Genomic DNA, 25,847 nt, shown 5'->3' on the forward strand with positions numbered 1-25,847 from the left:
GTCTGTCTAATGGATGGGGGTTTGAAGGCAGCTCCACACACAGCTTTCTGCTGCCACTTGCACGCTGTGCCATCTCCTCCAGCCTCCTCTTGGCCCAACCTTCCAACTGGACAGCTTCATTTTAGGGGGGGAAAAAAAAAAAGAAAAAAAAAAAGAAAAAAGTTGCTTTCTTTCCACAGCCCCCTCCTTACTGTCAGGGAAAGAAAGGTTTCTCTTGAATACTATAGCATCTTCACGAAAGACAGAACAGCCTTATATGAAGATACGTCCTGAAATCCTGTGCCAGGAACAAAATTCCCACAGGCTTCCCAGGGACGGGGAAATTTCAGTGCACAGTAGTGACCCTTGTTGTTTATCTCCTGTTTTTTTCTAGAGTAAACTCAGAGACATTCCCCTGGCCAAGGACATAGTACCTGTTGATCCTGGGAGCAGAAGGTGGCCCTTAGCTGTGAAGACAGAGTGGGTTAACACCCAGGAGAGGATCAGTTTGACACCTACTGCTCTTGGACAGGTCTAAGTTCCCACAAAGAGCAGAGCACCAGACCTGTGTCAAGCAGACTGAGCAGAACCTGCTGTTATTCCTCATTTTCTGTTGTGGTGTCAAAGCTGAGTCAAGAGGAATGGGAGGAAAGCGTGCTGTCTTCAGAAGGCAGATATAATTGAAGAGCAGTGACCTTTCCTCACCTGCAGAGAGAAGACGTACCATGAAAGTGTAGTACAGGGCAGCGCTGGCTCAGTTTCTGTGCTTTGTCCCTGTTCAGTTCCCATCAAGGGCAGCCCTCGTTTTAAGGGTCCAGCTTCTTCCTTTGGAGATGGGAACCAGATGGCCCAGAAAGACAACCATATCCTGGGCTGCATCCAAAGCAGCGTGGGCAGCAGGTCAAGGGAGGGGATTCTGCCCCTCTGCTCTGCTCTCCTGAGACCCCCCTGCAGTGCTGCATTCAGCTCTGGGGTCCCCAACATCAGAAGGACATGGAGCTGTTGGAGTGGGTCCAGAGGATGCCACAAAGATGATCCGAGGGCTGGAGCACCTCTGCTATGGAGACAGGCTGAGAGAGTTGGGGTTGTTGAGCCTGGAGAAAAGAAGGCTCCAGGGAGACCTTCCAGCAGCCTTCTAGTACCTAAAGGGACTACAGGAAAACTGGAGTTGGGCTTTGGACACGGGCGTGGAGTGACAGGACACAGAGCAATGGCTTTAAACTGAAAGAGGGGAGATTTTGATGAGATATAAGGGAGAAATTCTTCCCTCTGAGGGTGGTGAGGCAGTGGAACAGGTTGCCCAGAGAAGCTGTGGCTGTCCCATCCCTGGAAATGTTCAAGGCCAGGTTGGATGAGGCTTTGAGCAACCTGATGTAGAGGAAGGTGTCCCTGCCCATGGCAGGGCAGTTGGAACTGGATGATCTTGAAGGTCCCTTCCAACCCAAACCATTCTGTGACTCTATGAACACGTTTCTGCCATTCCTGCCCTGAGCTACAGCGCTGGATAACAAGACAAACCTCCCAGACTTGACTCCAGCAGGTCCCATCCAACCCTGAGGCCAAACCATTGACTAAAGTAACACATCAAAATCTTTTTGGAAACCAGGTACTTGGTGTTTTTACTTTCAGATCAGTAATTGTAGGTGTTCATACCTGGGCACTGCTCAATAGGCCAGAGCCAATGGGGGCATCAACAAACAGCCTTTCCTCTTGCCTGGGCAGGGCCTGGAAAGCTGATTTCAGCCCACTTAACCCCAGGTTTTGAGTGTAAAACTGGCCATGGACCTGCCTGTCAGCATCCTCCTGTCCTGGCCCTGCTCCCACACGCTCATCTTGAATGAATCCTTTCACCTCAGCTCTTAACTAGAAAGGATAAACTTTTCCAGCCCAGAGACCACCAAACTGATCCTCCTCATCATCTCTCCAAGGATGAGAACCCTAATGAAATCTTATTTCCCAATATTTATTTCCCACAAGCACAAGATTCTTCCAGTGAACCATGGGGCACGCAGGGCAACATCAAAAGAGAAATCAGAAACGAATGTGATACCTCAGACACACGTTTTCTGCAGCATCTCTTAAGATCAATAGCTGCTACAAGCAACACTTCCCTGGGAACATCTTCCCCACACCGTGAACCGACTTATCCATCCAGCAGTGGCCAGAGTCACTGAGGAGAAACACACCACCTCTCCCACAATTTGTTGCCATGTAGGAGAGTCTCCTGTATTTACAAAAACACGCAGCACTCCCCTGCTCTCTGCATTAGCCATGGGAGCGACGGTGTTTCTCTCTACTTACTCAGCAGGAGGAATCCCAGCGCTGGAGCCACCTCTGCTCTTCAGGCAGGGAAGCATCTCCTCCTCAGCCTGGGCTTGAGAAAAAGAATGCGAATCGATGTAAAAACATTGTCAGAGGCATTTCTTGGCCCTGTCCCTTTGCACTTGTCCGATTTTCCTCTATTGTGAGGCAGGAGCAACATCTCACTCCGTGTTCGGACAGGGACCGGTCCTGAGAAGATCTTAAGGAAGGTGGGAGAGTACAAATAAATGCAGGTGATAGATGATGATCTCCTTCTGTTGGGTTTTCTTTCTAGTCTCATTTCTTAGTCTAAAATGTGTGTCTGTCTTTAGCGAAAACTCAGCTTAGCATTATAAGCTTAGCTTCTTAAGAAATTGGCTCAATTTTAGCACTGTTATTTTATGAAAATGAGAGTAAGATCTTGCCTCTTTCAGTAAATTATACAACTCTCTAGTTGAGGTTTCAAACCAATTCAGTGAACACCCTCAAAGCCCTTCTGTGGACATTTCTTACTACGGCGACTTAAATGGAGTGTTAAATAGCATCTTTAGCTAAATCAATGCAGGTTTAAATAGCAGCATAGGAAAAATAAACACACGCTCCTCCTGACCATTTATCCACTCCCTACATTGCTTTCCCAGTCCCAATTTGGGAGCAAAGTGCTCCAGGCTCTCAGCTCACCCATCCCCAACCAGGCTCAGACGCACGGAGATAACTGCAGGTTCAACCCTGATGTGCACCGGGGTTGGTGCTGCCCTTTCCCCCTCCCAAAGAGGTTGGGCCATAACCTCAACTCATCTCTGCCCGGTCTCTGATTAAGGTTCTCCACCTGAGCATGCACACCACGAAGACAGCAGTCAAAACCAACCCTTTACGCTTTCCCATTCCACCCTCCTTCACCTTCCATCTTCCACCACAGCGTATTTCTTCGACCTCCCTCTGTCAACCCCTTCTCCACGGCGTTTCCCTTCCTGCTGCCAAATGGATGCTTAGGAGCATGGAGACAGTAAAACATCACTCTAATGTCCCTTGCTGAGGCATAGTCTCCTCCCATTATTGGTATAGCAGCATCAGGTTATACGCTGTTAATAGCCTTTCCACTTGTTTATAGCTTCCCTGGCATCGTTCCTGGATGTAGCACTGCTGTTCTACTTCCCCTCGCTGCTCCGGGGACGAGCTCCCCTCCAGCAGCAGGACTCACGTGCCATGTGCGCCATGTGTAATTCCACACGCGGGAGCTGGTGGGGAGCGTTACCAGCAACCAGCACATCAAACCCACATCTCGACAAAGCCAGTGAACCTCGTCTTGGATGGGGTGGGGGTTTTGGTGGGGGGGAAGGGGATTTTTTTTTTTTTTTGAAGTGAGTGAATAATTCATAGGCAAACCATTGACATGATAAATTCCTCCATTTCTCCTCTTTTGTGAATCGACAGCGAACAACTTTCCAATTCCGACCCTCTGCGTTTTCATTATCCAGAATTATTCACTAAACAATTGCTCGGAATAATTCTGGGGAGTAAATTCTCTGCTGGGGACGTGGGCGCTGACGTCAGTGGAATTAGCGCCAGCAGGAGCTTTGGTTCAGAGGCGACGGGCTGTCCACAAGCCTTTCATCACGAGGATTTGGTCTCTAGAATTTGAGCCATGCTGATTAGCTGTGGCAGAGCAGAGAGGCTGGACGGTCCCGTTTTCTCTCCCATTTGATGAGCAGAGTTCTGCAAATCCGGTTTTTCCACGGTGAACACTTCTGTTTACAAATTAACAGGGGTTGAAACGGCTGAGATGCGATGATAGATGGCATTGGCACTTCCAGCAGCCCTTCTGCCAGCGGGTTTCATCTCCAGCCCTGCGGGACAAAGGGGAACAAAATGGGATTTCTACATTTCTATTTCAACTGCTGCAAATGAGCCCTGCCCTTTCCAGGAACGCTCTGCACAGTGCCATACGGGCTCTCCGAACCCACCGCCAGGCTCGCCAGCACAGCTCACTGCCTTTGATATTCATGGGAAGTGCAAGAAAACAACTGAAGGTTTGCTTTTTAATTTCCTGGGAAATTTTGAAAGTGGCTTTTGCTCGGTTCTGCACTTCATTTATTCATTTACAGACTGACCCAAACCCCATATGAACGACTGAATGTCTTCAGTACACCGCAGCTCTGACTCAGAAAGTCCTTGATATTTATCTGCCTGCAGTTTCCAATAAGTTAAAGCCAGCTGACCTAAAATACCAAATTCCGAGGGAGCTCTCTGGCTGATGACTCCCACTATCTGACAGCAATTGTCTGGGGTGTATTTTCTGTATTTATTTATTGCAAATGAGACACCTGACACCATGAGATCATAAGCAATTTCCAGCTCTCGCCAAGTCACTGGTAGGGTTCCAGTTCTGAGCCTCACAACATCATCAATTCTGCTGCAAAACTTTCTGTGCTGATTGTCAGTAATTTGCAACACGTAACTTGGAGGGAGAGAATTGCTTGCAGTTCTCCCCTTCATCTTCTCATGAAAATCAGCCCATGTTGGGCAGGCCAACCAGACCATTATGGCCCTAAAAAACCTACAAATCTGGGGATCTGACTCTCTGTTCTTTGAAATATTTTAGGTCAGTTGCAAAGCATAAATGTTGTATCCCTATTTCCAGTTCTACCTTGGTGAGGATATTAACTTCTTTGGTCATTTCTCTGATTCAGCAGCTGCTTTCCCCACATCACATCCCTGCATTTGGATGTAGCTTAATTCCTGTCTCCATCCCAGACCTATGTGTTTATACAGTTAACAAAATAATTTCCCACAAGTGGCAACAGTTCATAAATGCAGACCTGATTTCTGCAAAAATTGGGATCTTTTCTTGCAGTGAAAACCCTTTAGTTAAAAGTTCTCCCACTGCAGAGAGCAGAATTTCACACCAAGGAAACAATCACAGACCAGCAAGCTTTACTTCTGCCGAGTCTCAGATAAGTCTTCAAGTGAGCTGGAAAGAGCTTCCTGTACAGCTGGAATCTTTAGACACTTTCCTTTTAAATCTCTCCTTTAGTGCTTCATTTCTACCCACTCCACCGCCTTGCAGCAGGGCTACATGAACGTTACTGGCAATTTGTGACCTGTTCCCTTAGATGCAAGAGTTCCTTGTATGCTTCCATCCCAGGAGTGAACATCCCCCAGGGATGCTATGCTTCCAGCTCCATCAGCAGAAGCCCACACATAGACCCTGCAGCCCACACATAAATCTGATCATCCTGTATTTTAGCAAAGGATCAGGATACATCCAGGAGTTTATATCAATCCAGGGGTTTCAATCCACTCATCCAGGGGTTTCAATCTCCCTCTTTTTAAAAGATCATAGAATCACAGAATGGTTTGGCTTGGAAGGGACCTTCAAGAAGACCTAGTTCCAACCCCCTTGCCATGGGCAGGGACACCTTCCTCTACACCAGGTTGCTCAAAGCCTCATCCAACCTGGCCTTGAACACTTCCAGGGATGGGGCCAGCCACAACTTCTCTGGGCAACCTGCTCCAGTGCCTCAGCACCCTCAGAGGGAAGAATCTCTCCCTTATATCTAATCAAAATCTCCCCATTTTTTCAGTTTAAAGCCATTGCCCTGTGTCCTATCACTACACTCCCTTGTCCAAAGCCCCTCTCCAGCTTTCTTGGAGCCCTTTAGCTACTGGAAGGCTTCTGGAAAGTCTTCCTGGAGCCTTCTCTTCTCCAGGCTCAACAGTCCCAACTCTCTCAGCCTGTCTCCATAGCAGAGATGCTCCAGCCCTCGCATCATCTCTGTGGCCTCCTCTGAACCCGCTCCAACAGCTCCATGTCCTTCTGATGTTGGGGACCCCAGAGCTGAACACAGAACTGCAGGGGGGTCTCAGGAGAGCAGAGCAGAGGGGCAGAATCCCCTCCCTCGACCTGCTGCTCACGCTGCTTTGGATGCAGCCCAGGACATGGTTGGCTTTCTGGGCTGCCAGCGCACGGTGCCAGTTCATGTTGAGCTTCTCATCACCCAACACCCCCAAGTCCTTCTCCTGATGTATCCCTGTGCTTCAGAATGACTCATTTCTGGTAGGGGACAGCTTTTCCTGCCCACCATCCTCTCACCCCAGTGTCTTGTAAAATCTCAAGTTCAAGTCCCCGGCCATATCATTGACAGTCAAACACTGTCTTCTCTTTTATGCGTAAGTCAATCAAATACAAACCTCAAAGACAGAAAGAGAGAAAGAAATAAAACCCAAGCCACCACGTTTAGTCCTAGACAGCACAGTAGTGCTCTTCTCTCATTAGCACAGGCCACCCCCAAATGCCAGAAGATGCAGAACCGGGGCATCATCTGTGATCAAACTGCTGCCTGGAAAAATGCAGTTGGCTGATGCAAAGGTTATTATCCATGGTTGGTTTTCTGTTTGGCTTTGTGGGGTGCTGGGGTTTCTTATTCAGTAAAAATAATTCATTGTACCTGATGCCTCAGTTTTCTCATTTGGGGCAGGTGATGTGAATGCTGAGGTGAGGGTGGGATGCAGGCAGGAAAGCTTAGGGGCAAAAAGAAAAAGCCCAGATCTTTTCTTACATATATCCCCTGCTGCCATCGAGGATGAATAAAGCCCTTTCAAACCAGCAGGACCTACATTGTGGTGCTCTGAGCAGTCACCAGAGCCAGAAAGAGAAGCCACCACCATCACTGGCAGGTTCTGTGGGCTTGTTAGAGACACGGGGCTCCTTTACCCGGCCACAGCACCGTGTCAGCGTGGTCACCCGGCTGCCGAAAGCTCGTGCCTCAGCACAAGGTTGAAGCACACAGTGCAGACAGACCCTAAATCACAGCTCACGGTGACACCAGGAGCCGAACCCGGAGCAGCCCCCAGGCACGCACATCCCTGCCCAATCCCTGACCTCTGCACATCCAGCACCGGCACCATCCGCAGGCAACGTCCCCACCTGAGCCGCACGTCTGACATAAAGCTCTTCTGCTACAGGAAAGCAGGAAAAACACATCTCTCACCCTCTGTGCTGGGTCCCAGAGGACAAACCTTCCTGGCTTGGGGCAGGAGATACCCATGTGCCTCCTGGCTTTGCTCCATGTCTTTGCAAATCTTCCCGGTGTCAGCTGGCTCCAGGCATCCTACAGCAGGGAGAGATAGAGATGGTCTCCGTCAATATTCAAGGCACACAGGCGCAAGGAGAGAGGAGACAGGTAGGGAGAGTCTCTGCCACAGCCAGAGGAATGAATCTTGCTCAGAGGTAGAGCAGGAAGGTGGTTGTTTGCATGGTCTGTGTTCTGCTGCAGGCACCAGCCCAGCTCTGCTCTTGCAGAGTCCTGTCGTCCCTGTCCACAACCAGCCTGCACCAGCGTTGTGTCCCAGATCACAACCAGGGACCATGGAGTCGTTCCACAGCTTTGCACACTACAAAGAGGCCTCGGTTCTTTTAATTAACTGGAAAATGTAAATGAGCATCTCGTTTGCCCAGGCCTCTCCTGCAGAGCCCAGGAAAAAGTGTCACACATTTCTGGAATCACTCTCAGTGGATGAAAAGGCCAATTGGCACCCAAGGTTGCCAGTGGTGGGCTCGCGGGCAGGCTCGTGGGGCAGCACGAGCAGCAACCTACCAGCAAGAGAGACCAGTCAGCTCCTGCGCTAGCTCCCTCCATTAAAATCCCCGGGCCCTAGATGCACCCAGATCAGGGACCAGGGAGGAATCACAGAATAATTAAGGTTGGAAAGGACCTCTAAGGTCATCAAGTCCAACTGTCAACCCAATACCACCATGCCCACTAAACCATGTCCTGAAGTGCTACATCTACACGTTTTTCGAACACTTCCAGGCACGGTGACTCCACCACTTCCCTGGGCAGCCTGTTCCAATGTTTGACCATTCTTTCAGTAAAGAAATTCTTCCTAATATCGAATCATTCCCCAGCACCAAAACCAGTGTCCTGGTACCACCACCATCTCCTCCCCATCCATCCCCATGCAGTACTGGTCATTGCTCCTACCACCAAACCCCAACCACCCACCCATTCATCCTTCCCCTGATATGCTCTTGTGACCATTTCTTTCAGATAGAAGCCCCTTTTAGTTTGTCTCTGCTTGTTTAAGATCAGAAAGTCAGCATTTGTCTTCTCATCCACCCTGCAGGAGTCCCTCTATCTACTAGGGGATGGAGAAGGACGCAGACAAGCACCCTGTGAGAGCAGGACCAAACAAACTGGCCCACCCTGTGCCTGGGAAGAAGCACCCACTAGCTCCCACTGTGTGGCAGGGAATGGTGGGGGCAGAGAGGGCTTTATTAGGGGGGACTCAGGGTGGGACATGGGACGGTTAGATGCCCATAACAGCCCTTTCAGAGACAGCAAAGGGTTCTCGTGCTGCTCGAGGAAACTGTAGGTTTACATGTTGCTGGGTTTCAGCTTCAGTTTTCTCCTCTCCTTTTGCTGGTGCTAGATAATTAAAAGTGACTGGTGCTGCAGATAAGCCAAACGTGCTCTAGAACAGAGCCACTGACCCAGCAAGCACGTGAGACTAATAAATACAGATCCTAAGTACTACTGACCCCAGACAAAGTCCCCGTCCTCCTTTTACTGGATGCAGTTGTACTACTCCAAAAGGCCAGGCTGAGCCATAATTTACATTTTATTTACCCAACAAATACCAGCCAGGCACCAGCACTGGGCTCCCCTGGGGCACGGGGCAGAACATCTCAGTCTGGGCATTTCCCTGGGCTGCAGTAGCAACACTGGCACAGGCAGTGCCCAGGTAACACCATCAGTCATTGCTGCAGCTTCTAATTCAAGCTCTACAGGATAGAGTGCTTCAAAGAAGCTAAAACAGCAAGGGAGATCAGACAGGACTGGACTATAACCTCCCCAGCCCTGACTCCCCCCCACTGTCCTCTGGAACAAAGACCATGAGTCAAACTTTGCTGCTTCCCCCCCCTCCACCTTACACCCTCACTCCTCTCAGCTTTAATTAAAAGGAAAAAAAGTACGTGCTTGAAGCAGGGAGATGCATCCTGTGGTGCAACGGGGCTGAGACACCTCATCCCTCAAGGACATGGTCCTCCTGGGAGCAAGAGAGTCCTTCTGGTGGGGTGAGAAGAGCCTCAGCAGCGAGGCGAAGCCGTGGCATGCTCCAGCAGCTCTCCAGCCCTGGTTACCATGTCCTGCGCCAGTTGGCACAGTCGATGCTGTGGAGCTTTGGAGCATCCTTATCTCTCTAGGAGAGGCTCTCATTGCAGCCCTCAAGCACCAGGAAATGGAGATACTTGACTCACTGATACCGTTCTGCAAATCAATCAGAGGGGGAGGGTGGGAAAGGGAACAGCTTGTCCCTGCCTGTCTCTCCATGGAGGCTTTGTCCTTCACTAATGACAGCTGATTAATTCCCTACCGAGGCTGGGCAAAATTGGGTGCCCCTGTCTGATGCACAACAGGGAAACCACCAAGAAGTTTAGCCCCTGCATACAGGTGACCCACCATGGAGGCAACAGCCACCAGGCAGCATGGAGGTCCCCAGGGCACAGAGAGCTTGGATCACACTGTCCATGGGTGCCAAAGGTGTGATCCGTGCCACAGGGGTTGTAAATCTGCAAACTTTCTTTGCCAGGAAGCTCTCTCCAGGCTGGACTGACCATTTCCCTTGGCTAAGAGAAAGAGCCATCACCAACGCCAATGTCCAGAGCTGGTGGTGCCATCCCTGCTGCACCCAAGAGGAGGGATGGAAGCAGACCTGGGAAGTTTTGGCACCTGGAGATGGACCCAAGACTGCTGTGGTCACAGTGCAATGAACAGATGGTGGTAAGATGGGCTCCCAGTCCCATGGCAGGAGGCTCCAGGTGAACCCTCACCACCTCCTGCACCTACAGTGGAGCTTTTCCCCCAGCTGCTCAGGTGGGAGAAGGGCACCAAGGAGGAGGGGGCGGGCATCTGCACACCTGGCACAGCCCCTGCTCCAGACACCCACACAGAGCTGCCGGGTGCCCCCTCCCTCCTCTGCCCTCTCGGCAGTGCAAAGTACCAACCTGTCCTCCTGGATGCTGCTTTTCTGCTGGCATTTTGTGAGTCACATCCCTGATGTCACCTCTACGCGTCACCAGAGCTCGGAGATGGATTTAATGAGCCTTTGTTTTCTTCAGCTAAGAAAAACCTCAAAGAAGCTTAGTCTCAAGCATCCTGAGGAGCCAGCGGGTCTCTCTGCTTCTGCCACTGTCCCCACAGAAGGACAAGATACAACTGCAAAAGAGTCCAGCAGACTGGCTGACAGCAAAAGCAGAGCATCAGAGATCTGGGGGACAGCATGCCGAAGTCACACAATCATAGAATCATAGGATGGTTTGGGTTGGAAGGGACCTTCAAGATGACCCAGTTTTAACCCCCCTGCCATGGGCAGGGACACCCTCCACTGCACCAGGTAGCTCAAAGCCTCATCCAGCCTGGCCTTGAACACTTCCAGGGATGGGGCAGCCACTTCTTGAGGCACCACCCTCAAAGGGAAGAATTTCTTCCTTAGATCTAATCAAAATCTCCCCCTCTTTCAGTTTAAAGCCATTACCCCTTGTCTTATCACTACATGTCCTTGTAAAAAGTCTCTCTCCACCAACCCCAGTACCAACTCCTGAGGAACACAGGGACGCCTTTATCCTCACTAGAGCCTGCCACATGCCACCTCCTCGCAGGACATGGCAGGTGACATCCTGCTATGCCTTGCACTGCCCTGATCAAAGCCACGTGCTGGAACGAGGGAGAGATGGCAAAGTGGTGGTGGCACCATGCCTGCAGTCAGGGGACCCAACAGCATCTCTGAAGGCTTCTACACAAGAAGCTGAGACATTGACCATTGCTCCTGGTTGGTGTCCATACATGTGTGCTGGCACTAACCCACCAACGCCATGCTCTGGTCTGGCAGTCTCGGGCCACCAAACCCAAGAGACAGGGCCACACTAGCACCTTTCTTGGCTGCCCAGCAGCTTTTGTAACAGAAGTCACAGCTGGGGGGGGTGAATCCTGAGTTACACCAGTATAGAGGGAAATTTGAGCCTGTAGTGTTTCAAATCCAGAGAAATAAATCCTTGCAAAGCAAGAAGGGAACAAAATTCATTATAAAAATCAAGGGAAAAGAGGAGCATTTTTCTCTCTTTTATGAAGGTCACTAAAGCGGGAAGCATCACGTGGGGTCCCTGGGAAACCAGTAATGTAAATAGTCGGTGGACAGAGGGCATCTTCTGTTAATGAAGGTGTCTTGCCAAAATACACAGGGATCATATAAATTATTAGATAATGAAATTCCAGTTAATTTGCTGCCTGGTCAGCCACAGCCCTCCTGCCACGCTCCTGAGCCCAGCCAACAACATTAAGAAAGAATTACATTGGTAGTAGGGCAGCTGGTCGACTTGATTCAGAGAAGGTGGGTTGGATGCTGCCCTCTCTGCTGGGTCATGCACCGCTACTCTCCCATGGCACAAAGGGCGTCCATGGCTGCGATGCATGTCCTCGAGAGCCAAAAGTGAGGATTCTGCACTAGTTTGAGGACAAGGAGCCAAAGATTTCTTTTCAGAGGTTTGCTTGGTAAGTCTAACTTTCCCAGAGGCTCTAGGGAGCTGCTGACATGCAAAGTCTCCAGCCGGTGGGGGTCTGTCACCTCTCAGCAGGTTTTAGGGCTGAAATAAGCCGAGGTCATAGTGCTGCAGACCAGAAAAAGGCCAGAAAAATCCAAGGCAATTCAACCTTCCTTCATCTCACCACCATAACCTGCAGCTCCAGGCTCAAGTGCACCCATTTCATCTCAACCAGCATGCTGCCCTCAGGAGCGACCAACAGCAAATGCCTTGGGAAGGACAATTACCCACTTGCAGCTTTGTAGAAATTTTTTACAGTGAGGGTGGTGAGGTACTGGACCAGGTTGCCCAGAGAAGCTGTGGCTGCCCCATCCCTGGAAGTGTTCAAGGCCAGGTTGGATGAGGCTTTGAGCAACCTGGTGTAGTGGAGGGTGTCCCTGCCCATGGCAGGGGGGTTGGAACTGGGTCATCTTGAAGGTTCCTTCCAACCTGAACTACTCTATGAGTCTATGATTCTATGACACAAGAAGGGGATGACTACATAGGAGTATTGCCCAAAAAAGTCTCTTCCAGCCCTTACCCATTTGCAGCTTTGCAGTGAACAGCCCTGGACAGATCCTTCTGCCCAGTTGCTCTCGGACTCCTCTTGCCACCTTGTCCACAGCTGTCCCTTCACTCCTTTTGGGACTCCAGACACGACAGGGGTTGACTCTTCTTATTGGGACCTGGAGGGGGTTCCCAGAGGACAAGGAGATGACAACCACTCCCTCTGCTCTAGGGGTGCTTTGATCCCATGGGTGGAAAGACACTCAAGAGGGGGAAGGTTGGGGACATCTTTTCCTTCAAAAAAGGCTCCAGTGACTGAAAGCCAATAAGAGGTGCAGGGTCAGGTCTTGCATCTACAACCTGGAATGGGTTTCAAGTACAAATCCCATTGCAACTCCTTCCCTTCTCCCTCTGCTGCTCTGAACTTTTGGCACTTCATAGCACCGCGTATTCAGCAGGCTCCGTGTAATTTGAAAACCATTATGTAAGCTGCTCTCTCCCCCCCATCTCTCGATGTCTCCAATTGGTGTGTCAGAATGTAATTAGCTTTTGATGGGATGTTAAGATTTCTTGAGCTCCTGTGGAGAGGCAGCATGGGGAGAGGCGAGGCAGCGGATTGTGATTGTCACTCCCCACGGCAAGTGCTCGAAGACCCTGGAAGACTCATTTACAAAAATATAAAATAAAATAAATAATAAAAAAAAAAAAAAGCCAAAAGCAACAGACCCAGTAGGTTTTAGTTTAATTGACTGAAATCACCGAGATCTTTTTTACCTCTGTGCTTTCTCCTGCTTGGAGAGAAATGGAAATTAACTGTCTCGTGACCGACAGAAGAGCACCATGCTGTGACAACGGTCAGGGCTCTATTGCAAATCCAGCTCCTCGAGAGGCTGAGAAAGTCCTGTCTGAGCTCTTCATTCCCGCATTTCTGACCGAGGCTATGCTGCCAGCTTGGCTGCTCCAACCTCATGAGCACTCCTCCATCCGCACCGGCACCGAGTCCTCCAGGACTCCACCACAAACCCACTGACCTCCAGCTGTGCCACCAGCTCCTCTGCCAGGGCAGGACCCTCCACCCAAGCAGCAGAAAGAGCAGGGGGAGGTGATGGTTTCCTACAGCCACCTTCACAACAGCACATCTGACCATGGCAAAGCGCGATCTGCAGCCTACCTCCAAACAAGACGGCATTGGAAATCCAGATGTGCAAGTTTGGTGCCTCTAAACAGGGCGGCAATCTCAGCTGCCATCGTTGCTGGGGCTGAGGTCCTTCAGTGCTCATTACAGCAAATTTCAGCTCTCCACCACGGTGAGGGGGGACAGCAGAGTTACCGCATCCCGCAGACGGGAGATGTGCACCAAGACATGAGGTGCTTTCACAAGGGAACCACACCAGTGAGGGCAGTTGTTTCAGCATCTAGTTCAGCATCCCAAGTCCTTCTGCAGCTCTGGCTGGAGTATCCCATTGGAAGAGAGAAGACATGGCGACTCTGCAAAAGGATGCAAGTCCTTATCCAGGTGAGCCACGTGGGAGGTAGGTGTTTCAGAGTTTACAGTCCCAGCCCTAGATGCTGCAACCTAGAAACCTATCATGGAGCTTGTACAAAAACTAATGCATATTGGCGTCACTTTTCCAACCTCACAGATACAGTACGATGGAGAGCTGCAGGACCTGTGCCCTAACGATCCGTGCAGGAAACACCACATTTTTAGAGCCTTCTCCACGCTCTTCCCCACTCCCTGAGTACCGTGGAGGTGTAAAACAAGACTGGCAATTCCCCCCGAACAAGTTTTCTGCAGTCTGGCCAGGCCTGAACTTTCACAAGAGCATCTGCCCCATCCAAAACAGCACATCGAGCATTTACATACCTACAGATGGTGCTTATGTCACGAGTAGCATGTTTGTCTACGCATCAGCCCTGGCCCAAAGCCCATTAGAGCCATCAGATGCTTTTCATTAACTTCAACAGGCTCTGGATGGGGTCGGTTTGGTCAGTCTCCACTGGTGCGGAGGCATTCAAATGAATCCTCGAGAATGCTCCAGCAGAGGCGTGGTCGGACCAGCCACATTAACACTTTCCTAAACACAAACCTGCCACAAACTCCCTGCAAACGCCACGGGGCCTGATAGTAGCACACCTCTGGCTCCGAATTAGGTGATCCTAATGCAATCCAGGCACATCCAATGCAATAATGAGCCATTCCCATCAAACGCCAATTCAACTGGACAATGGGCCATATTGATTGCTTCAAGGGCCAGACTAATCTCACTTGTCCTTTTAATGATTATTATGACATTATCTATATTATTTCAGCTCAGCAAAATTAACCTCTCTTTCCCCACCCCTGTCCCTCTGGATGTGGGTCTGTTGAAAGTCTCCGTTCCTGCTGAGACAGAAGCTAAGGAGATCTCTGCAAGGACTGGACTCAATTCACTTCCAAAGTGTTGTCAGGCAATTTGATTTTTTTTTTCTCTAATACTGCCACTGGCATTAATGGAAAGAAAACAATAAATGTATCTGGTCACCTAAGTAGTCAGCCTCCCCTTTCATAGCTCTGCTGACATTTCTGTCTCCAGCCTGGACAGTAATGCATTCCATTTTAATTTTAGCAAATGCTTTCTTTATGATCAGAGACATTTTTCATTTGTACTTGTTTGCATCTCCCTTAAAATCCAATATTTCATTTGGGGATGCAGGGTTATTGCCAGCTCCTCAAAATAAAGCATGTATGGCACAAGGATATTTCAAATTATTTTCTCCGGTTTCCTCCACTTAAGAGCAGCGTTTGCCTTTCCAGCTGCTCCTGGGAGCAGCCAAAAGGAGTCAGTCCCAGTCCCTGTACACCACACAGTGCATCTGGCCAGCGGTGTCGTGGGGAAAATGTGGGACTTCTTGGGGCTGCCCTACACAGGACCACCCAAAAAAGGCAAAAAGAAGGATTTGAAGAAGCTTTTGTTACCCTGGGCCAAACTGCTGTGGCTGCCTTTATTCCCGTGAGCAGAAGCCATGTGTCCCTGCAGTCTCATCCATACAAAACTCCTACAGAAGTCACGCGTGCAGGTGTGAGCAGTTGCTGTTTTGGGGACAGTTCTGTCCTGGTGCACTGACCTCCCCCATCTGCCCAACTGCCAGAGAACGACGGGCATCAGTGGCTGGGTGAGCTCAGGACCCCTGCTGGCTTTAGACATTTATAATTCTCAGGTGCTCTGAATATAAAATAATAAAGCTGATGAGATGCCCCTGCAGCAACCTGTTCCTCCCTTCCCTGCCAGGTTATGCCAAAGAGGTTTGGGCAGGAGCAGGTGGAGTTCCCGTGGCACGTGCATGAAGTGTGCGCAATCAGGAGACTTCAGTCCTCAGTTTTGGGGTTCAGATTTGCAGAAGACCCCAAAAAGGCATCAGACAACATCTAAACATTTTGTCCAAGAGCTGTTGACTATCAGAAGTGGTTGTCTCAGAAATATACGGTACCTTGACCTTGAGAAGGCTCTGGGAGACCTTCTAGCAGCCTTCCAGTACCTAAGAAGGATCTACAAGAAAGCTGGAGAGGAGCTTTTTGCAAGGGCATGTAGTGACAGGACATGGGGCAATGGCTTTAAACTGAAAGAGGGGAGATTTCGATGAGATCTAAGGAAGAAATTCTTCCCTCTGAGGGTGCTGAGGCACTGGACCAGGTTGCCCAGAGAAGCTGTGGCTGCCCCATCCCTGGAAGTGTTCAAGGCCGGGTTAGATGGGGCTTTGAGCAACCTGGTATAGTGGAAGGTGTCCCTGCCCATGGCAGGGGGGTTGGAACTAGATGATCTTTGGGTCCCTTCCAACCCAAACCATCCTATGGTTCTATGATTGACACTGAGATACTCTTAAAACAAGCACCCACCAGTTTTACAACCTACCTGCAGAAAACGGGCGTGCAGTTTGCAACGTGCAGCAGCTCCTCTGGCTTGTGCAGCTTACGCCAAAGCGGCACTGGCTCCTTTCTCCACTTTGCCTTTCCCAAGTGTTCGCTCTGACACCTGTGCCATAGCATTTGCTGCTGACCCCCCTTCCCCACAGCAAAAAGCAGCTCCTTTAAGGGTTGCCTTTGGCACCCAGATGTCTCGGAGGATAATTACCAGATGCTCTTACCTGCACACCCCTCTGATCTCCGGCACTAAATAAGAATTGACAAGAGGAGTGGGTTGGATATATGCATAGCAATTTTCTAATTTTCTGAGCAAATTTGGTTAAAGCTGCCAAACAAGAAAGCCTGAAACCTCAATAATAGAGCAACCAGACAGAGAGAGGAATGACAAGAGCTCTGAACTCAAACATGGTTCTGCCTTGACCTAGAGGGACCATTTGAAAGCCTGAGGATGTTTGTCCTCCCTTGGCCATTACATCAAAGCTGCTGAGAAAAGCTTCCCAGTGAACAGGTTTTTTACAATATAATATCATCTCCACCAGGGCCCAAAACGAGATTTCTCAAGTGGTCTGAATCCATCCTTTGACTATCTCAAATCAATAAAATGGAGAGAAAGGTTTTACATATGGGCTGCTAAAGGTTTTGTATGCCAGAGTCTGTGCCTTCCTCTGCAAATACACCTCGAACCATTACAAAATATTCACGGGTAGGAGGAGTCCCTGTGTGCTGCCACAGGGGGATGGAAAGAGACCTCAGCTGGGTGTTTTCTGCAAGATGAAAGCAGCCAGCTCTGGAGTTATTCTGAACACAGGAGTCAGCACAAGAGCTTGTCTCCCAGCTTCTCTGATCTCCCGTAACAACGGCGCAGAACAAAAGGTTCTGTCTCTATCCAAGAAAAGGACAGGTATCCCAGTTCCTGCCTTGGCACTGGGGCACAGCTGCTCTGCCTCGCCTCTCTGTCCATTGCTGTTGCCTGCAACAGGTCTCTGGGAGTGGGGAGTGGATCAGCTCAAGGGAAGGTGCCCAGAAGGTCCTGGAAACGGGCATCAGATTCCCTCAGTGCATGGATCAGAAGCAGCACGTGGAGCGACTGGAGGAGTGAGGCACTGCTCAATGTCAGAGCAGTAGAACCTGCCTAGAAGCAATTTTGTCCTTATTATCCACATCCAAGGATTTCTGATTACATGCAATGCAGCAGGTTGGCTTTTTCCCAGGAAGATGGACTGTTGCTCAAGCAGCCACCAAAGCCACTGGCCCACGCAGCGGGTGTCGCCGGGCCGGATCCACCCACACTCCGTGGAAACGGCTGTAGTGCTGGCAGCACTGCTGGATCACACTCTCAGCTGAGGAAAGATCAGGCGAAGCTCTCTTGAAGCCACGTCTTCTTTGTGCTGTTCTTTTGCTTAACTAATTCCTGGGAGCTTTCCAGGACATATTATCATCTTACTCATGGGTTTAGGGTCCGTGTAAGATGCTACGATTTGCTACCTCCTCTCTTCTGCTGTCTTGCTTTCTCCCAAGCCTGGCTCTCACACTCACAAATATATCTGTTTTGGTCTCCAGTACCAGGAATTTCATTTTAATCACTCACCATCTTCAGACACAACAGGAGATGTAATGAAATTGTTTAACATTCATAGATCCACTAGCTTTGCTCCTTCATGTATTTATTAGGCAGTGCCAGAAAACACCACCCATCATGAGCATCCCGTCTTCAGTGTGGTGCACTGACCAGTGCGTCAGTCCCTCTGGAGCACACCTTGAAGGACATCTCTTCTGATCGATCAGAAGAGCCCGCCAACAACAATCCATAAAATTGAACCGCATTAAGAATCCCCCTAGACTCATCTTCCCATATCTAGTTAATTTGTGTGCTACTAACTAGTTTTATTGTCCATCCTTTTTAGTTTTTATTACAAGATTTTTAATGGAGTTGGAAGGAAAATTGCCTCTCTCTTGGTGGGGGTAAGTGATACGTTAAAAATCAGTCCCAAGAAAAGTTACTCAGTACTAAAAGAGGAAAAGAAATAGGAGAAAGGAAGAGGAAAAGCAAGAAGACCAAATGAAGTCTCCTACGATGGAGAACATTTTCTGTGCCCGCGCTGCCAGATAAACCTGATTTGAGCTCATGATTTGTTCAAAGCCTGCCAAGAGCAGGCGAAGATATGAGCTGCCTCTTAATCAAATCAGCTCTGTCTCTCCTACAAGCCTGATGACACCAACACACAACCCAGGGATATAACAGAGGGCTCCCAAGGGCATGGAGCTGACAGCAGAATTTCCTTGCTGTCTTCAAATCTCTCCAATCAAGAGCCATTTATTCAGAGAGGTTTGAGCCTCCTGGCTTTTGTCTCCATGTTCTGCCTTCATCTACATCATCTCCCACACACTGAGATCCTTCGCTGTCAGGCTGGTCCAGAGGAGCAGGAGTCTGGTTGCAATGATGTAGCTCCAAAACATCCTAAAATCTAGGGATGAGGTGCCTGCCTTGGGGACACTGACACATATCAGATGATGTTCTTGCTGGACAGGCATCAGCAGATGTCCCAGCATCCATCCTCCAGCCGAACAAAGCCGCATTACTCACCCCTGGTATAAGACATACTCTCATAATTCCCATCACCTTTAAGTTGCTAAAAGTTTTAGACATTTCTCACAGCTCTCAAGTGCCCACAAGCTTTTACCTAAGAATATTGATGGGGTTTTTCCAATCCTAAGCCTAAGTATCTCTGGAAAGTTTGTTGACCTCTGCTTGACCACCTTTTTTCAGCTGTGAAGCCCTCTCCCCTGCCCAAATTTGCCTTGTACCGGCTTTTTTGTTAATGCAGCTTCCACTGTCCCCTCTCTGAAGAGCACCCTTACCTGCTTTATTAATCTCAGGGCGTTGCATTCACCTCCTCTGGGAAGCTCGTTAAAAATGGAGCTGCTGGTGCACCGATCGATTTCGGGTGCCATTAACTCCGATCGCTCTTCCTGCGAGTGGATTTCACGCTGCTTCTGCTGAATTCCCCGTTCCCCTCCTCCGCGCTGACCCGCTGCGGGCTGGGAGGGGGTGGGGGGGTCTCTCCCATCAGTGTGTGTGTGTGTCTGTGGGTTTGAGCAGCTTTGCGTTGAGGATCGATGCTGGAAGTGCTGTAGGTCCGAGCATCGGCTCAGCGCTGGTGTAAACCGGGAGTAACGCTGCACGGCAGGAGATGGAGGTGCAGGGGAGGAGAGCGAGTCCTGCGCCTCCGATAAACACCCAGAGTTTGCTTTGCTCTAACTTTCTTGGATCCGGAAACAGCACGATCTTGCAAGAAGGGATTTCTTCCTGCTTTCTCATCCCTGGAGCATCCCAGCTCGACAGGCACTGAAGCCTGAAATCCTCTGCTCTGCAGCCCTGCGACAGCGACAGCGGCACCGAGGAGATGTGTCTGGAGGAGAGAGGGAGAGCAATAGGAAACCTGGAGATCAAAGGGGGTCTTCTTCCAAATGCCATGGCCTGGGCTGGGGGCAGGCCAAGAACAGCTGTGGAGGTGCTTAGAGGGGCAGAATGAACATGGAGACCCCCATATCCATCTCTATCCCAGGGATCAGAGCCAGGATTACACCCAACAGCTATGCACAGACCCCTATGTCTGGCTGCTTGGATGTGTCAGGAACCACTCTGGTATTTTAAGGTCAAAACAACAGCAAGTCCCAGGACATCTCCATTCGAGAGAGCACACTGCCAGAATGGCAACATGTGCTGATGTTTAAATATTAACGAGTCAATAGCCATTAAATCCTGATAAATACCCAGATGCAAAACACTAAACCTAGGAAAATAATAGGATTATTAGTGCAGTAGGGAGCTTAACTGTAGCACAATTTGTCAGCCTGTTCCACAACGTGTTTGGTTGGGTCTGAAGCGTGCCCAGCATGGATTGAAACAAGAGCTGCTGCAACCAGGGAGTTTGCCTGTGCACAAGCCCTTTTCTACCCTGTGCACGTGAGCATCCTCTTCCCACTCTTTACTGGGCATCTATAGCCCAAAGGAGTGGACTTTGCTTTTCTTCAAAAGCCACAAACACTTCCACCCCTTGGAGGATCCCTCCTGCCTGTGTGGACTCTGTGCCTGGTCTCAGCGAGGAGGAAACCCCCTCTCTGCACAGCACCCATTTCCTTGCTAGCAGCTGTCTCAGAGCCAAGCAGGACACTCCTTTACATACCAAATGTTTCTCCCATACAAGATGTGAGCCTACACGTGGCCTGCTTCTGGCCTTTTTCACATGAAAATCCTTAACTACAAGGTGCTGCACCAGAAATGAGCCTCCACTTTCAGCTCACAGCCACATTCCATGGGGTCAAGCACCCAGCCCAGAAATGGGTCCAGCGTGGCTGGGACGCAGCTGGTCCAAAGCTTGGGAAGCCATTTCTCTCTTGTTAGCAACGGACTTAGAGTCACCAAATTGTCACAAAGAGAAAAAAAAAATACAGTAGAAGAGTAATACCTGGTGTAAGAGTAGCATGCAGTGTCCACGTACACACAGGTATGAGTCTAGGTCTTTCTGAGCATATCTACACTGTGGAGAGCAGTGTCCTAAGCAGAAGTAGCTACCTAGGCTTTGCAGAACATCTCACTAGCCTGGTTGCAATGCTCCTGACACCTCCAAGATTCTGGCTGTAAGGCATGAGGAGATAGGAGCACACCAGCATGCCGTAGAGGGACACCCCACGAGTTCCCTTCCCAGGAGATACAAAACTCAACGACTGCAGAGAGGCACAAGCCGGGCAAGAGACCTTCATCCACATACCACCATGCACCTTCAAAGAGAAGACAACCTGTTGAGAAAGGAGAGCAAAGGCAGTGATGTTCAGCTCACTGGAGTGGCTCCAGCTCAGTTCCTGGGGTCAGACTGCGGACCCCAGGCTGACACACAACACACTCTTCCCCCTCCATAGAGGAGCTGTGTCCTCGGGTTGGTCTCACTAGTCACATCATGCACAGGGACACTCAGGAAAAAGCACGTCAGGGAAAACAGAGGAGGTTGAAGTGGGATGCACCCTGTACCAGGCTGGCATTCCTCCAGCCTCTGCTAAATCCACCTCTGCCTTCCAAAGGACAGGCTCCGTAGGCAGCAATGCAAAAGCCGTGCTGGCATGGCTTGGAGAGAAGAGAGGCTGAGAGCCTCTATACATTACACCAGCAATAAACGTCAGCCACTGAGAACAGGCTTCAATTTCCAACCGTTGATTTTCAATAAAAATAAAGGCTGAATCCTACCAAGCCTAGTTAACTTGCAGGCAACCTGACAGACCCAATCAGCTTGGTTTGCTTTAAACACCGTGGTATGTGAACATCTAAGAGCTGTTACCTCCTTGTTGCAGAATAGACCCTCGTTGGAAGTGATTTCCCACTTGTAAGCGTGCCCTTATATCTCAGGGTATAGAAGAAGCGAGTCAAGGTCAGACATCTCCCAGTGCAAGAGCCCCCACATGCCCCAGGTGCTCTCGTATTTACAGTGTTTCTCCCAGTATTTCTTTTTCCTAGAATTTCTGTCCAGCCCAGATGTAAATGACTGAAGTAATAAAGCTCCCACCATTTCCCCTGCAAGATTATTCCATGGTCTAACAGCCTTTGCTATTATTTTTTTTTTTTTCTCCTTCCTGACAGCTGAAATTTGATGTAGTTTAATTTCATCCTGTTATGTCAAGCTATGGAAAGAAATGAGAAAAATCACAACTGTAGAGAAGAGTGCCTGACAGGGAAGAAGGACCTAGAGCGAGGATCCAGAAGGATCTGGGCAGGATGGGGCTAAAGGGTGACAGATCCTATTATAATTCCAGTATTGCCCCAAAACTGGTGTAGCATGTCAGATAGTCCAGCTCTATCTTTTCCCCAGGTTGTGTTTTGCCCATGAACTGGATAACAACCAGTTATTCCAGAGATGCTCCCAGCAACCGCCAGCTGGGTAGGATAGACAGAAACCCACATAATTTTGCATGAAAAATTAATCTCTTCTGAACTCGAGGGAGAAAAGTTCAGGGCATCACAGCTGTAACAGAATACGCTCCTCCTCCCCTAATCAGGATGTGTTATTGGAGAACAATTAAAAACAAGTCAGGGGTAATTAAAGGTAATTAAATGCTCTCAGTGGGGAGCGAGATGCTTATGGGATGTAGCTAGCTGACAGGCAGAGCTGCCTGCCTGCGCCGCGTGTCTGCCCTCTGGGAAGGTGATGAGATGGGGAGGGGGTGTGGGAAACGCACCCCCAACTCTGCACCAGGGATTCGGGGCTCCCGCAAACCGCACGGGAGCCAGCCCTCGAGGCAGGACAGGCTCAGGTCTTTGGTTTGCCCATGGGGGACATCATTCCTGCTGTAGAAGGCAGGGAGAGGTTTCTGAAGGAGCTTAGCAAGGACTGGGCTAGGGCAGGGGACAGCAAGGGTCTGGGGAGAAGCTTGTAGCTCGACTAAGAGCACTGTCCCCAAAACACAATGGCAGGAGACCAAGCCACCTGTGACAGCTGAGCAGGCACAACCAGGATCTAGGAGAGGAATAGACTGGTGGGACTGGAAAACCACTGGCTGCAAATGAGAGTTCGGCCTGGAGAACAAAAGCTTTCCCGAAAAGTCAGCAGTCACTCTCCAGCAGCGTTGATCTTCCCCAGGTTATCGGGAAAGGCTGATGACTATGGATTTATGGAGCGTTCCTGGTTAGATATGCAAGAAGTTTCACAGATATCCACTTGCAGTTTTACAGGAATTCCAACCACATCCGACTGTGTAACAATAGGTGGAGCCAGAACGACTGTCAGCTGGCAAGAACCGGAGCAAAGCGATGTGCTAAAGCTGGATCTGCAGCTGGAGCGACGGCAACGGTGGCGTGGGACATGCCCCAGCTGACCCTCTTCAAGACCAGCCTGAGCACAGCCATCCTCCAAGCTCGCAGTGGACAGAGCCCGACTGTCGGAATACCTTACGTGGGAAGGACTTTTGCTTTAGGAAGGACTTTTGCATTAACATGACGTGATGAAATCATGGATTACTACAGATTTTGTGCCTGGTTGTGTTCACGCAGCCAATGCTGCTGACCCAGGACTCCAGACTTGGATGTTGGCCAGTTGTTCCAGGAAGGCCAGACCTCCAGCTGTGTAATTCCAGTCTAAAATCAAAACTAGAGGTGCACAACCTGCACCAAGGCATTTTGGGGTCTTTGGGATGGATTACACTGCCTGTATAGATGTTACCAGGGAATGCTTCATTCAACCAGACCTTCACACCCAGAACTAGATCAAGTAAATGGCTAAGGAGTGAAGACAACCCTGGACGATGGAGGGAGAGCTGAGAAGAACAATATTTCCAGCAGCACAAAAATCCCCATAGCTTTGGCAAGGTGGGACAGGAAGGACCCACCATGCCTAATATAGTCCCTGTCCCAACATGTTCTCCCCGTTTCCCATCGAACGAGAGCCAGCTGAAGGGATGCTGAGCACGTGCAACGTGACATTGCAGCATCTGTGCAGCAGGAAGGTGCTGGCCAAGCCGCTTTGGGCCATGACAGGAGCCAGGCTAGTCCTTCTGAGCACAGTGGTGCCACTCCTCACCCACCCAAATTATCTTTGGAGCCTCAACCAGGCACAACTACTGCGCTATTTTTGCTCAAACCTTGGTGACGGTTAATTGGCTGTTTAGCATAAATCCAAACTGTCTCTCCTGCTTTCCCTTGGGATGGAGAGAGAAGTTTTTAGCTTCTCTGAAGTGAAGAAAAACAATCTTGTGTGGGAAGGAGGAGCGAAGGGGATGGTCTCAGCAGTCCCAGGGTGCGGGGGCATTCAGGATGCTTTCCCCTGCTTCAGTCCCAGGTCAGAGCAAACTCCAGGAGCAGACAGGGCTAAAACAGGTTTCCCTGGCACATCTCTTGCCATAAGGAACTGCGTAGCACAAACACCATAGCTGAAAGCAGGAGGGAATTCCAGCCCTCTCCTGCTCCTTCAGAAGCTGAAGGAAGCAGTTGCCAAAGGAGTGGGAGGAGGACACAGGCCCGTGTTCTTGCAGGCATCAGTTATCAGCTGGGCACAGACCTTCATTCTGCTGTCCCTCCAGACCCTCTCACCATTTCTGCACCAACATTTTCTGAGCTGGGCCAAACCAAGGAGGGTTGTAGGGGCCATTTCTCCACTTCTTGCAACCTCCTGGTTGCTCCTACAGCAACTCTTATGACTACCTGACCATGCGCAGGAGGGGAGAAGGTCTCTGCCATGGTGTTTCCCATACCACCCAGACACAGCCCTTCCCCTCCACCCCCAAGGCAGAAAGAGGGAAGGGTGGGCCAAAGTCACCTGCAAAAGGCCATCTGTGCACAAAGCGCTTCTCCCATCCATGAAACACAACCACCTCTGGGCTGACTCACAGCAACAACGGCGGAAACGTTTAGCACAGGTTAAAGAGGACATCTCAATTGCACTGGACAAAGAGCCAGAAGTACAGGCAAGGAAACAAACCCTGAAGAAACAAACATCATGGAGAAGCCCAAGAAATGGCAAAGGTAGTAGCGTACCTTCCTCCTCTCCTCCTCGGTGCTGCTGCTTCTCTGCGGGGAGACCATCAGCTTCTCCAATGTCACAGGACTCCAAACGTCACCATGGACCATCTCATGGGGCTGGCAGAAAAACAGAGAAGGGTTTGCTTTCCCTGGGTGATTGCCATTGATTTAACTGCAAAGTGGCTCTGAAAGGCACAGCCAAACCCGGGACCCTGCCTGAGCCTCCCGTGCTCCTGCGAGCAATGGTGAGAGCAAGAAGTTACCCATCATTAAACGATATCTTTCTGCTTCATGGATGCAAACGCAAGCTAGAAATTCTTGGAAGAAGCCTGAGACAACATAAGATGATCCCACGCATCTAACTCTGAAAGCTAAAGGCATCCTATGGAGGGATGGCTCGGGGCGAAGCAGGGAAGAGCAGTGTCCTTAGGACCCACAACCCCCCGTCCCCACTTCAAGAGCAGCTTCTGGCTTCTGCACATGTGCTGGTCCTTTGAGGCTTTGGTCCATGCTACAAAACTAGGCTCTCTTCAACACTTCATCATAAAGTGGTCAAAATGACACCCAAAACCGGATCCTTCAGCTCGTTGCCAGGACATAGAGCAGGGTCTCAAACATCCCAGCCTGCGTTCAGGCAGGCCTGAGCCATTGCTGTGAAGATGATTTTTAATTGCGCTGGGCCACGCAGAGGAAAAAAAAACAAAGAAAAAAGAGTTGCAAACCAACCAGTTTGATTCAGTTGACTGATAACGGTTTCTCATCTGCTCTGAAAGCAGAGCAGCAAGTCATAACTTGAGAGGGACAAGAGTTTGCTTCAACCAGGACAAGCATGCCTGAAGCCCCCCGTTCCAGGTCACCCTGTCTTGGGCTGGGGACATTTGCCAAGGCCCAGCTGGGATGAAGAGTTCAAGCTTTCTCTGCTCACACCAGACTCCTCCGAGGTGCCCAGCAAGCCCAAAGTCGCAAGGAGGATGAAGGCACCTGCACCCACCATTGAGGATTTGGGTCCAGGGGCCAAACTTTTCCTCTGGGTAAATTCTCCCATGGGAAGATTCTTTAATGAAATTCATTAA

The 25,847-nt window shown here is 50.0% G+C and overlaps 1 long non-coding RNA gene across 2 annotated transcripts in view; it reads right to left on the minus strand.

The window, feature by feature from the left end:
* LOC147527079 (uncharacterized) overlaps positions 1-25,241 on the minus strand; it is a 29,453-nt gene extending 4,212 nt beyond the window's left edge. The window contains exons 1-6 of one of the 2 annotated variants that reach the window (XR_015222850.1): positions 24,790-25,241; positions 20,940-21,071; positions 19,131-19,681; positions 7,272-7,391; positions 2,281-4,127; positions 414-684 (exon numbers count right to left, since the gene is read on the minus strand). This is a non-coding gene — a long non-coding RNA (uncharacterized LOC147527079). The remainder of the gene's footprint in view (positions 1-413; positions 685-2,280; positions 4,128-7,271; positions 7,392-19,130; positions 19,682-20,939; positions 21,072-24,789) is intronic. The other variant, XR_015222851.1, reaches the window with a different exon arrangement.
* Positions 25,242-25,847: the final 606 nt, after the last annotated feature.

Source organism: Tauraco erythrolophus, chromosome 24 (assembly GCF_009769465.1).
Source record: "Tauraco erythrolophus isolate bTauEry1 chromosome 24, bTauEry1.pri, whole genome shotgun sequence".
NCBI classification, from domain to species: Eukaryota; Metazoa; Chordata; class Aves; order Musophagiformes; family Musophagidae; genus Tauraco; species Tauraco erythrolophus.